Source organism: Azolla caroliniana, unplaced genomic scaffold, assembly GCF_043228905.1.
Source record: "Azolla caroliniana isolate FFs.n. ecotype wild unplaced genomic scaffold, voAzoCaro1.0.p SCAF_6, whole genome shotgun sequence".
In the NCBI taxonomy this organism is placed as follows: Eukaryota; Viridiplantae; Streptophyta; class Polypodiopsida; order Salviniales; family Salviniaceae; genus Azolla; species Azolla caroliniana.
Genome location: NW_028230441.1, coordinates 18,737,455 through 18,750,505, shown reverse-complemented (window position 1 = coordinate 18,750,505; position 13,051 = coordinate 18,737,455).

The window sequence follows — 13,051 nt, the reverse complement described above, 5'->3', positions numbered from 1 at the left end:
GGTACATCATTCGAGCTGGTCGACTTCCTCGCCAGAGCCCAAGTCGCGGCAGCCACTCGGATGGCGGAAGAGCACGCCGAAACAAAAATGGTTCAACGCGCGCTAATAGGTGAAATTGAGCCCCAGGAGGACAAGGCTTTACAAAAAATCGGGAGGAAGAAGCAGGCAAAACAGGTCGCTCTCCTCATGGAGGTCCCCGAGTTGAACACGACCCTTATCGAGGCATATCGAGACCTAGATCGCACTACATGGGCAGCCAAAGACATGGCCCGAAAGATAAAAGTAGCCCAAAAACAGGCTAAGATGGCTACAGAGCTATGGCACACTGCGAACCAGAAGCTGGCAGCTTGGGAGCAAAACCGGCTGGAACAACAAGTCTCGAGCTTTCCAGTAACGACCACCGAGGCCCTCCCAGCGCCCCCCCGCATAATGATGATGGATGAAAGCACCATCACCGACTCCATCCTGAAGGTGCAGGCCAGTACACAAACGGACTCGTTACAAATGGTCGATGCCTGTACAACAACCGAGGCGGCCACGGCCATGGAGCAACCCAAACTAACCGCACCAACCAAGGAGGTGGCAACCCAGACAGAACCCCAGCTCCGGGATTACCGTGCGGAGCTTAAAGAAGAACAATGGCGAACCGAGAGACACGAGCAACGACATCAAGAGGCGATGGCTCGCCTGAAAGAAGAAGCTTCCAAGCAGATGGCCGAGATAAGAGCCCAGGCCAACCAAAGGATACACGAGCAGAATGAAGCACTGGGCCGAATACAAGCGCAAGCCGCGGCCAAGGAAGCCGAACTCAAAAGCAAGCTGGAGGAATATGCAGCCACAGTGGTGAAGAAAGAGACGGAGGTTCTAGACTTACAGGCCGCGCTCGACAATGCCCACGACTGGAACCAGCGTCAGGAGGAAAGAAATCGCGAACGGGAGGAGAGGATGAACGCGGAGAATGCCGAGCTGCAGAGTCAGCATACGACCCTTAAAGAGATGGCTGACGAGTTTTTCATCAAGTGCAAGCTATTGGGAAACAGGTCCCTCCGGATGGGAAGGAAGAAGAACAGTGCCGACGAACAAACTCTGAAACGATATGAAGAGTACCCGGCTACGGAGAGCCGGATGGTGCAGGCCCGGTATGAACTGGAGGAAGAGACATATTCGTAAATATGTTTCTGAGAGCCCATCGAGGCTATATTTGTAAATAGCCGAAAAGTCACATTAGTATAAATATGACTTAGGGCAAACTTTTAGGTTAATTTTACTGTTGTTATTCTTCCTTGTTGGTGCAAGAAGAAGAGAGAGTGCGTAACTGTACAGAGAGAGAGAGAGAGACACGAGGTCGTTGCCTCTGTTGTAACCGCCGCCTGTGGCGAAGATCCGTGAGCACAAGGTCGTTGCCTCAGTGAACTCACTGTTGTATATTCCTACATAGTGACAGTTTGCAGCCTGTGGGCTGCCGTGGTTTTTCCCCTAGTTTGGGGTTTTCCACGTTAACCTCCTGTGTACCATTTCTCCTCTTTGTGTCGTGTTCTTTTTCCCGTTTTCTGTGTATGAAAAGAATCTCGGTTGTGGCCGAGCATCGGACATAAGGAACGTTGTGTTCCCGTCAATTGGTATCAGAGCGAAATCGACATAGAAAATGGACGAATCATTTGGCGGCATGTTCAAGCTCACCGGCTCCAACTATTCAGTATGGAAGTCGAAGATGAGGGACATGCTCTTTGTTAAAGACCTGTGGCTGCCGGTTCAGTTCGGGGACAAGAGACCGGACAAAATCGACGCCGCGATATGGGAGGTGATGCACATGAAGACAACGGCGTACATACGGTGCTTCATCGACATGAGCCTATACAACAACTTCAATGAAGAGAGCAAGGCTCATGAGCTTTGGGAGAAGATCGGGATAATGTTCCAGAACAAAAATGCTGTCAATCAGGTGTCGGTATTCCGGAAGCTAGTAAGACTCCGGTACCAAGATGGCTCCAGCATGGCGGAGCACCTGAATGCCTTCTAGGGGCTGATACACCAGGCAATGTCATTGGAAGTACCTCTTGCCAACGAGGTACTAGCGCTACTCCTGCTCGGTTCCCTCCCGGATAGCTGGGAGACGTTGGTTGTCACTTTGGGCAACGCCGGGCCTGAAGGAAAACGGTTATCCCTAGCAAGAGTAAAGTCGAGCTTGCTAGATGAGGAGGCGCGTCGGAAGGACAAAGACACGAGCTCCGACTCCAAAGCGCTCCTTACCGTAGTCCCCAAAACCGGGAGAAGTAGGGGACATGGTCAAAGTCGAGGGGGAGGCCTACTTGCTTCTATTGCGGCAAGCCGGGACACTTCCAAAAGAACTGTCGGCATTTCCGTAAAGACAAGGAAACCGACGGTACCGATTCGAAGCAAACCTCAGACCAGAACGGTAAAGACCGGAACGGTAAAGACCGAAAGGGGCCGGAGCGGAAGGGAACGACGACAATCGCGGCAAGTGAAGAAGAGTTGATGCTCATCACCGAGGAGTGTGAGATAAACCTTGCCGGCGACAAGATGGCCTGGGTGGTAGACTCCGGAGCGTCGTTCCACCTTACCCTGGACCGGAAATGCTTCTCATCCTACTCAGCCGGTGACCACGGCTGTGTCCGGATGGGGAATGAAGGTACATGCCGGATTATCGGCATAGGAGACGTGTTGCTGTCAACACCAACCAGATGCAAGTTGCTGCTGAAGGATGTCCGACACGTTCCGGAAGTTCGTCTGAACCTGATATCAGCCGGTCGGCTAGATGATGAAGGCTACACGGGTAGCATCTGGAACGGTGTCATGAAGTTCAGCAAAGGGAGCCTGATTGTGGCTCAGGCCGGGAAGGTAAACACATTGTACCTGATGAATGCCCGGTTATGTCCGGAAGAAGTGAACGTGGCATCCGACACTGCCGGTGAGTTGTGGCACAAGAGGCTGTGTCATATGAGTGAGAAGGGGATGAAGAGGCTTGCAGAAGACAATCTCATTCCAGTGAAGAACGTGCACTTAGAGAAGTGCACTAATTGTCTGGCCGGTAAGCAGAACCGGACCTCCTTCCGACCAAGGCCACCGATGAGACGTAATGCACCACTGGAGTTGGTGCATACGGACGTGTGTCAAGTAGACACGAAGTCACATGCCGGAGCGCAGTACTTCGTGACATTCATAGATGACCACAGCCGGAAGCTATGGGCTACACCGCTGAAGACGAAGGATTAGGTGTTATCCATCTTCAAAGAGCTCCACGCGAGAGTGGAAAGAGAAACCGGCCGAAAGTTGAAGGCAGTTCGAGCGGACAACGGAGGAGAATACCGGGGGCAGTTCGAGCAGACAACGGAGGAGAATACCGCTCGAAGGGAATCCGGCTCAAATTTACCGTGCCGAAGACGCCAGAAGTAAACGGACTGGCCGAGACGATGAACCGGACCATAATGGAGAGGGTCCGGAGTATGCTAGCGCATGCAAAACTACCCAAGAAGTTTTGGGCTGAGGCATTGTCGACGGCAACATACGTGATAAATAGATCACCCTCAGTACCCTTGGACGAAGACACGCCACAGAGAGTGTGGACCGGTAAGGAAGTATCCTACCGGCATCTGAAGGTGTTTGGGTGTCTCGCGTACGTGCATGTAGCAAAGGACCGGAGAGGAAAGTTAGATCCAAAGACCCGGCCATGCATATTCCTCGGTTACGGTGACGATGAGTTCGGTTATCGATTGTGGGACCCGGTCGACAAGAAGGTATTCCGGAGTCGAGATATTATCTTCATGGAGGACAAGACGCTCACTGACTGGGAGTCGGAGAAGAAGATAATGAACTCCGAGTCGACCGGTAAGGATAGACTCTACGATGAGCAGACCCAACCGGCAAGAGACCGGTTAGCACTCGAGGAACCAGCGGGTTACGGTGAGGATACTGAACCGGCAGAAGAAGAAGTAGAGGAAGCTGAGACCGGAACCGGCCAAGACCCCGAATCGAATTCGGATGAAGAGCAAATGGAGGAGCCGGTTACCGAAGCCCGAAGACGTAGATATCCTCTCAGAGAGAGAAGGGCGCCCTGGAGATTTCCGGATGCAGAGCATGTTCTGCTAACCGATGAGGGGGAGCCGGAAAGCTTCGAAGAAGCAAAGGAAGACACCCACAACAGAAAATGGTTAAGTGCCATGCAGGATGAGATGGATTCCCTGCATGAGAACCATACGTATGAATTGGTGGAGTTGCCGAAAGGAAAGCGGGCACTCCGAAACAAGTGGGTGTACAAGATGAAATCGGGAGATGCCGGCAACCCCCCGAGATACAAAGCCAGGATCGTGGTCAAGGGGTTCCAGCAGAAGAAGGGCGTGGACTTCGATGAGATATTTGCCCCGGTAGTAAAGATGACCTCCATCCGGACGGTGCTGAGTATAGCAGCAAGCATGGACCTCGAGGTAGAGCAGCTGGACGTGAAGACGACATTCCTCCATGGCGACCTCGAAGAGGAGATCTACATGCAGCATCCGAAAGGATTTGTGGAGAAAGGGAAGGAGCACCTGGTATGCCGGTTGAAGAAGAGCCTGTACGGACTGAAGCAGGCTCCCCGGCAATGGTACCGGAAGTTCGACTCCTTCATGACCGATCAAGGGTACCACAAGACACAGGCCGATCACTGTGTGTTTGTGAAGAAGTTCGAAGGAGGGGACTTCCTGATACTCCTTCTGTACGTGGATGACATGTTGATCGTCGGACGGGACCAAGTCAAAATACGGATGCTGAAGAAGGCTCTCAACCGGACCTTCTCAATGAAAGACTTGGGTCCAGCAAGACAGATGTTGGGGATGCACATCATTCGGGACCGGTCAGTGAAGCAACTATGGCTGTCACAGGAGAAGTATGTGACAAAGGTGCTTCACCGGTTCAACATGTCAGATGCAAAACCGGTCGGATCGACACTTCCGGCAAACTGCAAGCTATCCGGCAAGCAAAGCCCGAAGACGAAAGCAGAGAAGGGGGATATGATGAAGATTCCATATGCCTCTGCCGTCGGGAGCTTGATGTACGCTATGGTGTGTACCCGACCGGATATAGGATACGCAGTCGGAGTGGTGAGCCGGTTCATGAGTAATCCCGGCAAGGAGCACTGCAACGTAGTCAAATGGATACTCCGGTACTTAAAGGGCACTTCAAATATGTGTCTCCCATTCGGCTCCGGAAAACCTCAACTGGACGGTTTCACCGATTCGGACATGTCGGCTGATGTGGATACCAGCCGGTCTACATCTGGGTATGTGATGACATATGCAGGGGGAGCTATTTCGTGGCAGTCAAGGCTGCAGAAGACGGTTGCGTTATCAACCACAGAGGCGGAGTACATGGCGGCTGTGGAAGCCGGCAAGGAAATTTTATGGATGAAGGACTTCATCGGAGAGCTCGGTATACGGCAAGAGGAATACCGACTCTATTGTGACAGTCAAAGTGCCATCCACCTTGCTAAAAATGCGGCCTACCATTCTCGGACAAAGCATATCCAGCGGAGGTATCACTGGATCTGGGAAAGAGTAGATGACCAGGAGTTCGCACTGACGAAGATCCACACGGCCGAGAACGGGTCAGATATGCTGACCAAAGCGCTGACACCCGACAAGCTGGATGCATGCCGGAAGAGAATCGGACTGGTAAGACACCCCATGCCGGAGTGAAGGGGGAGTTTGTTGGGAAACAGGTCCCTCCGGATGGGAAGGAAGAAGAACAGTGCCGACGAACAAACTTGGTCGAGGCCGATAGGCCGAGGCCGAAACGGTATGATGAGTACCCGGCTACGGAGAGCCGGATGGTGCAGGCCCGGTATGAACCGGATAAAGAGTACCCAGCTACGGAGAGCCGGATGGTGCAGGCCCGGTATGAACCGGATGGGGAGTACCCAGCTACGGAGAGCCGGATGGTGCAGGCCCGGTATAAACCGGATGAGGAGTACCCGGCTACGGAGAGCCGGATGGTGCAGGCACGGTATGAACCGGAGGAAGAGACATATTCGTAAATATGTTTCTGAGAGCCCATCGAGGCTATATTTGTAAATAGCCGAAAAGTCATATTAGTATAAATATGACTTAGGGCAAACTTTTAGGTTAATTTTACTGTTGTTATTCTTCCTTGTTGGTGCAAGAAGAAGAGAGAGTGCGTAACTGTATAGAGAGAGAGAGAGAGACACGAGGTCATTGCCTCTGTTGTAACCGCCGCCTGTGGCGAAGATCCGTGAGCACGAGGTCGTTGCCTCAGTGAACTCACTGTTGTATATTCCTACATAGTGACAGTTTGCAGCCTGTGGGCTGCCGTGGTTTTTCCCCTAGTTTTCCACGTTAACCTCTTGTGTACCATTTCTCCTCTTTGTGTCGTGTTCATTTTCCCGTTTTCTGTGTATGAAAAGAATCTCGGTTGTGGCCGAGCGTCGGACATAAGGAACGTTGCGTTCCCGTCACAAGCTACTTTCCGAGCAAAAAGAGGCCTTATCAGATTCCTACTTCGCCCTACAAGAAGAGAGAATCGTCGAACGGGAACAAATCTGGGCCACGTGTCAGAAAGAACGGGAGCAAGCCACCGAAGAACTCACGAAGCGTTACGAGTAGGCTCTCCAGCTCGTAACCGCGGATGCAAAGAACAGTCAGACCATCTATGAGCTAAAGACACAGAAGATTCAGGCCGAGGTGGACGGCTTAAAACAGGAATTAGCAGCCATCCGAGCACAGCCCGACATGGATGAGACACGCATCCGCATACTGCTCGAGAAACAGCGCCATCACCTTACCAAAAAGGTCAAGGAAACATTAAGTCGCGCAGGAGACGAATGGGCAGCCCAAGCTGCCGAATTGCATGTTTTACGCGCCGACGCCGAGAACCGACGGAAGGAGGGCTGCGGCTTCTACAAAATGGACGAAGCCAGCATTCAAAATCTGCATGCAAATTTAACCGAGGATTACTAGTCCTTGGCAAAATCTCACACCGCGGCAATCGAGCAAATAATGGAGGACTTCAATGACGGTCAGATGTTGTTTCACCTGGAAGCAGAAGCCTTCGAACGAGAACGACTCGCTGCCATCCCCACCATCTCTCCAACGGCCACAGAGCAGAAAGAAGAACCTCCCAGCGAGGAGATCACGGACACAGCACAAGAGGAACTTGCCCCGGCCAACAAACATCCCATGGACGTCCACACGGTACCGGAGCCTGTCGAAGCAGAGGCCAGCGGCCACGAACCCACACCCCCACCAGAAGAATCGGCCGCACCCGAGGCGGACGCCCGAGAAGATATGCCACCCCTGGACCAAACTCAACCCCCCGCACCAACAGTCCAACCAGACCACCCTGCTGCCACCCCGGACCCCGAAAGCATCCTCGACATCTTAAAGGAGGAATGAAACGAGGATCACGCCTAAAAGGCAATTTTTTGTAATATTGTTAGTATTTTGAAGGTCGTGGGTCCGACGGACAAGGTCCTGTCCCACGGGCGTGCCAGGTGTTGTCCAGAGGACAGAAATGTAAAATTAGGAAATTAGCAGATGCCGAGTCCGAGTATCACGGGCCACCAAGGGCTCGGCTGTGTGTAAGGGGAAAAGTTATTTAAACGAGGAACAGTACCTTAGAAAGGGAGGGGGGAAGAAAATTATAGGCGGAAGCACTAGATTAATCATTCGAATTAGATAAACTTGTAAGGTCACCGGCCATAGGCTGTGTTCTGTAATCCTTTTCTGCCATAGTAATATATCTTATTTGTGCCTATTTTGCCGCATGAGTCTGTGTTTCGATCTATATCTAGGAGTTTCACGCCGCCACGCCTATCAGAAAACCTCACTAGTGTTTTCTCTCTGCGCCCTGTATCTCTCTCAAAGCCTCTGTACGAGCCTTCACGTACCACGCCGTTGAAGACCGATAGACGCAGATCTATCGAAGGTGTTCACCCAAAGGAACGGGTAACACTTGCCAGCTCCTCCTCCAGGCTCAGAATCTGATTTTGGGCCTTATCCAATTCTTCGGTTACTGTCAGCAACCGTTCCACCTGTCTCCGCTCCATCCGTTGCTCTTCATCTATTCGGTCAGCCACATCGGATACCTGCTTCCCAAGACATTCTAACCATTGCAGGCAGGTTTCGTGTTATGTGAGTACAACAAATTGCTATATTACCTCCGACCTTACTTCTTGCTCCCGCTTGAGCCATTATGCAAGCGACTCCACTTGCTCCGGTGTTCGCTCTGGTTGGCGTTCCTCTTGTTGTTGCTGCGCTAGAAGACCCGGTGATGTATCTCCTTATAATTTCGATTCTTGTTAAACTGTCTTCACTGCTTCTGGTCTGTTGGTTGGCTCCATTTCCGGTCTGGGTTCCACCACCGCTGAGTGGGGAATCAGGGTACTGTCCTTCTCTGGACCTGATCCTTCCCCCTACTATTCACAGTCACACTTCCTTGGGCAACGTAGGAGGGTTTCAGCTGGTTCTTCTTCAGCCTCCTCTTCCGTGGTTTGTTGGTTTACCTTGTATATGAGTTCTTCCTGGTCGACATCGTGCATGCACAACATTATCTTGATCGGTTTGCCATCTTTTCCGGAACTTTCTCCACCGGCTCCTATCTCTGGGTATCCATAACTTCTTCTTCCCACCGAGATAAGTCCCCAACTATCCATTTGGGGTTGTGTTTTGCTAGGAGCTACTGCCGTTTGCTAGGGAATAAGGCATATTTAACAAAGTTGTTTTTAGAGTTTTCCTTATTTAACATATAGTTCTTGAACACATTTTAATCATAAAACATTTCACGCAAATGTCAAGTTGTCACATTGACCAAGCATATCAATCCATACGTGCGTGAAGTAATCATTTTTAGCTTGTAAGCCCCCTAAACTCCACACACACATATATACATATGCATTTAGAAGCTTGAAGCTCTTTTCAAATCAAGTTATGAATTGTGCATGTTACCAAAGTCCATATCTTTGTGTTAATAACATAAGATAATCCCATCATGGCAATGTTATGTTACCAACAACTAGATCATTTCTAATCTTAGAAGCAATTTGGTTCAAGAATTTATAAGAGTTATAGTTTGTAATCAATGTCCAATCCATGGGTATTGGAGTTTTCAGGAGGATTGGCATAGTAAGATGCACTGCCACAGGGCATCACTAAGAACATGTGGACGAAGAAGTTATACAAGAGTTATATATAAATGATATCATCCCCGTTGTGTATAAATAATCACAATTGAGGATGAAGAGAAATACAAATATACATATCAAACGATTTTACTTTGTACTCGTGAAAAGGTAATGTTGATACAAATATTGGGTACCACAGAGTACTACAAACACGTTGTGTGGAACACTATAATAATATCTTTGTGCTTTGTTAAGATTTTAGTACGTAAACACTTAGTTATATTGGGATATACAATGTGGAAGCCCATTAAAGAGTGTATCAATAGCTATTAATCTATTAATAGCTTTTCCTTCCTTCATGCAGGTCCACGTAATAAGCCGTTAATCAATTAATCGATTAATAGTTTTCCCTTCATGTAAGTCCACATAATAAGCCATTAATCGATTAATAGCTTTCTTTTCATGTAACTCCACATAATATGCCAATAATTGATTAATCGATTAATAGCTTTCCCTTCATGTAAGTCCAGATAACAACTCATTAATCGATTCATAGCTTTCCTTTCATGTAACGCCACATAAGAAGCCATTAATCGATTAATAGCTTTCCCTATGTGTAATTCCACGTACGAAGCCATTAATCAATTAATAACTTTCCCTTCTTGTAAGTTTGCATAATAAGCCATTAATCGATTAATAACTTATTATAATTATTAATCAGTTAAACAATTAATAGTTTTCCCGTCATATACCCACAGTCAATCTACTTAGTTTTATTGATTACATATCTTGTTCGAAAGCAAAATTTCCACGAAATTAGTTCAAGATTATATATTCATCATATCTTGCTCAACCTATTTAGCTAAAAGTAAGAAAATGACCTTACATGATTTTGGTATGAAATAGAGAAAAGCTTACAAATATGTTTTTATTGATAACTTTGTTGTTTCTGAATGTTTGGAACTAGTTTCAATTTGGTTTGATGTAATTTTATCGTGAAACAATGTAAGTTTTTTTCTAGATTTTGACCTCTATAAAATGCGCACTTAGTAGAATGACACACTTAAGTGGGCACACACTTAACAAAATGGGTACTTCAAGCCGATTCAGCACTTAGCCTTAGCCTTAGCCAGCTCCCAGTTGGCATTCGGCCCTCATCCGAATAGCCGACTCTCAGACCCTTAGCTCTCAAACGTTTACCTTTCAGCCACCTCTCAACTAACCATATACTCGACTAGCTCTTAACTGCATCGGTTCTTCTCTCATAAGGAGGGTCATCATTTCATAACAAACTCCCTCTTCACTCTTGTATGGAAGAGTTGACCATGTCTACCTTTAACCGGGAAGCTTTTAGTTTGTCCATAGATAAAACTTCCATCAGCATATCTGATCCATTATTTGTTAGGAAAATGTCTCTCCTATGGGAGGAGCCGACTGGTCGGGCCGAGAGTGGACGATCAAAGTCATGGAGAGTCAACTGGGTGAGTCGAGTAAGAGAGAGTCGACATAGTAGATGATCGAAGTCGAAGACAAGATCGACTAGTCGGACCGACGACAAGGCAGACTAGTCGGGCCGACTAGACAGTTGACACTGGAGTCGGCTAGTCGAATCGACTAGTTGATTAGTTGTCAGATTAGCTATTATTGCTATTTAGTATAATAATATGGATGATGGTAGCACTGGCTACATTTGTAAATAGCCCGCACAGTGTATAAGGGCAAACATATTATATGTGTGGATCAGTGGTGTAGAACAAAATAGTTTGTTTATCCTGGGCTAGACTAGCCACAAACATTGGGTGTCCTTCCGGAACACTTCACCAAAGGCTGGTGAAGGGAATGAACTTCTTCGACACAGATCTGATTCTAATTTGACTGATTCCATATACGTTCCAGATTTGTTACCCGGACAAGTGGGGAAGCATCGGAGTCAGAAATGTAGAAGGTCTCATCGGACTTGGAGTCGGATCGGTATAGAGGATCGATGAGTCAGCATTTTGCCGAATTAAATTAAAACCGAAATTATAGTTAGTTATAGATTTTTGTAGTTCTTGCCATTTTTGGTAATATGTTTTCTTGATGAGAAAGTCCTTTCGGTTGCCTATAAAAGGAACCGAAGGCAGTGTAAAGATTTATCGTTTTATTTAGTAATATAAAGTGTAGTTTAGGAAATCTTTGTGCACTAAGTGCTCTGTCAATCTATTTCCTTTCTGTTCGAACTCTATTACGTAAATAACGATCTCGATGTCTGTTTAACATCGAGAAGTTTACAGCCATTTAGTATCTATTCGTCTAACCACAATTCATTGATAGAACGTTCGGTGAGCAACGTTCAACTTATACTGTGTCGACAATATTGGTTGTCAACCGAACAACACAGTATAAGTTTGGCACACCTGGTTACATCTGCAATTAGCAGAGAACAAGTCGAATGGATATTGTCTGGTCGGGATACACTAGTCAGTTGTAAACATCCTCGTACACGTTCTGTTACGAAGACACTAGAAAAAGATTCAGGTGTAGTGGTACAACCAGAAACTAGTCAGTCGGACGAAAATCAGGCGGAAGAGGTATCATTTTAGGATATCTAGAGTAAAGACAATATGCCTTACCCGTATTCTAAATTTCGGGAAGGAGTTGATGCAGAAGCACATGTTAGGGACTTCTTGACAACATGGGAAATAAACCATGGAGCTCAAATGTTGGGATTACGGTCCCTCCGGATGGGATGGTCGGATGTCCGGGAATCGGGAATGAAGACCCGGTTCCGGAGCCGGATGATGAAGACCCGGTTCCGGATCCGGATGATGAAGACCCCGGCTACGGAGCCGGATGACGAATGTACCCGGAGAGAGATCCGGATGCGGGGACATATTTGTGAATATGTTTGCCAAGGCCCCTTGAGGCTATATTTGTAAATAGCCCGAAAGTCATATGTGTATAAATATGACTTAGGGCAAACAGTTTTGTAGTTGTTGCTCATTTTTCTGTTTTCCACTTAGAGGGAGCGAAGTGAGAGCAGCCGAGAGAGAGAGTGAGAGAGAGAGAGAGAAAGGAAGAGGTCGACGCCTCTGTGTAATACCGCCGCCTGTGGCGAGGACAGTGAGCTCAAGGTCGTCGCCTTGCAGCTCGCCATTGTACATTCCCTGCGTATAGTGATAGCTGGAGTCTTGCACTCCCGTGGTTTTTCCCGTCTAGGGTTTTCCACGCTAAACCCTGTGCATTCGAGTCTCTCTCTGTGTTTTCGATTTACTGCTGCATTGATTCGTGTTTCCTCGGTTGTGGCCGAGAGGTGAAGGTTTCGGAAAGCGCCAATTTTTTTAACATCAAAGGCTATCGGCAGCAGCCGAAGACAAATCTAAAATTGTTGAGTTTGTTTTGTCATTGGATGGTTAGTCCGCTAATTGGTTTGCGCAAAATGGTTTCCGTGCATTCGAAAAATTAACCATCAAATTTTTGCAATTATTTCCTCGTCAGATTCCTCAGAAGGATCTGATAGCTCAATTTTATGCTTTATATCCGGAGCCGCATGAAACGGTCTCTTAATTTGTCATCCGTTTTCAGAATTTACAACTCCATATTTCCAGGCCTATTCTGGACAACGAATTGAAGGATGTATTCCTTGAAGCAATTCGTGAACCATTACGAACAACATTACCAGTGTTCGATTTCCGGAATCAGACGATCGAGCAAGTGATGGATAAGGCAATCGCTATGGGCCGGAATCCGAAAAATGTAAGGAGTATGGATATGTCGGCATTACAGCATACGTTGCCAACTCTGGAGGAGTTGCAGTTTCGGCAAGCAGTTCAATGTACTATTTGTTTGAATACTGGGGATTCGGCAATAGAATGTAGTTTACGAACACATTGCACAATATGTCATTCTAAACTTCATTCAATCGAGCAATGTGAATATAAT